General features: G+C 32.9%; 1 pseudogene; it reads left to right on the forward strand.

The window, feature by feature from the left end:
* Positions 1–857: 857 nt before the first annotated feature.
* On the forward strand, positions 858–965 carry LOC122240594 (annotated as a pseudogene).
* The last annotated feature ends 709 nt before the right edge of the window (positions 966–1,674 follow it).

A 1,674-nucleotide genomic window follows, 5' to 3' on the forward strand; every position in this document is an offset into this window, starting at 1 on the left:
TACAGTGCAATATTCGTTTCAGGAGTAGAATTTAGTGATTCATCACTTACATACAGGACCCAGTGCTCATCACAAGTGCCCTCCTTAGTACCCATCACCCATTTAGCCCATCTTCCAACCATCTCCCCCCATCAACCCATAGTTTGTTCTCTATTATGAGTCTCTTGTGGTTTGTTTCCCTCTCTTCTCTTTTTCCCCTGCCCTTCCCATATGTACATCTGTTTTGTTTCTTAAATTCCACATAAAAATTTATTTTTTTAATCATTTTTTACCAAAATAATTTTTTAAAAGAATATAATTAGAGACTTTATACTACCTGACTTTAAGAATTACTATGAAGCTTCATTACTCTAGACAGTACAATATCGGCATAGGATAATAGATCAAAGGAACAGAATAAAAAGCCCAGAAATAGACCCACCTATATATAAACAATTGATTTTGACAAAGACCCCAAAGTGATTCACTGGAGGAAATTAAAGTTTTTCAACAAATGGTATTGGCACACCGTCTCAATATAGAATAAAAAGACCCCAATCCTTACCTCACTGTACGTTCAAACATTAATTCTGGATGACTTAGATGTCTATACAAAGAAGCTGAATATATAATGCTTCTAGAATAAAATATAGGACATTATCCTCAAGATGTGGAGATAAGCAAAGTTTTTTGGACAGGACACAAAAAGCAGTAACCATAAAACAAAAACAATAGCTAAATTAGACTGTCAAAATTATAAACATCTGCCTATCAAAGGACACCACTAAGAATGTAAATAGGCAAGGCACGAATTGGGAGAAAATATTTACCCTACATAAATCTGACAAAGGATGTATATTTAGAATGCATATGTACTGAGCTTTGCACAGTGGCAGTATTGTAGCCAATGAGGTTTATCCGAGGCGCGATTATTGCTAATAGAATGCATATGTACTGGAAGAATTTTTTTTTCCTTTTTTTTTAAACTGAAGAATTGAATACCTGATTCACAAACAACATATACGAATGTAATTTAGTAAGTACATAAAAATACTCAATATCATCAATCAGCAGGAAATAAAAAATTCCCCCACAATGAAATACCATAACACACACTAGAGGAGCTAAAATTAAAATGAGATTATTAAGCAATACTCATGCACTGCCAGTAGAAGTGTAAAATGGTAGAATAATTTTGGGAAATATTTTGGCAATTTCTAATAAAGGTAAGCATATATGATTCAGCAGTTCTACTCCTAAGTGTGCATCCTCCCAAAATGAAAACATATGATTTATACCACCTTTACAGAAAACTACCCAAATCTTGGGAACATTTTTAAAATATGGTATATTCATGCAATGGAATATTAGTAGCCATAAAAAAGAATGAACTACAACCCTGATACACACAAACACAAGATAAAATTTCATGGACACATTGAGCAAAAAGTCAAATCCAAAGAGCATAAACTGCAATTTTATCTACATGAAGTTCCAGAATAGGCCGAATTAATCCATGGTGAAAAAAATCAGAAATGGCAATGAAGAAACTTTTTAAGGCAAAGAAAATATTCTATATCTGGATAGGATGTGGGTTACATAAGTATGCTCATTTGTCAAAACTGATCAAATTGGACACAAAATCTGTGCATTTTACTATATATAAATAGTACTACACATACAAGAAAGAACTGG

Source organism: Panthera tigris, chromosome B4 (genome assembly GCF_018350195.1).
Source record: "Panthera tigris isolate Pti1 chromosome B4, P.tigris_Pti1_mat1.1, whole genome shotgun sequence".
Lineage (NCBI taxonomy): Eukaryota > Metazoa > Chordata > Mammalia > Carnivora > Felidae > Panthera > Panthera tigris.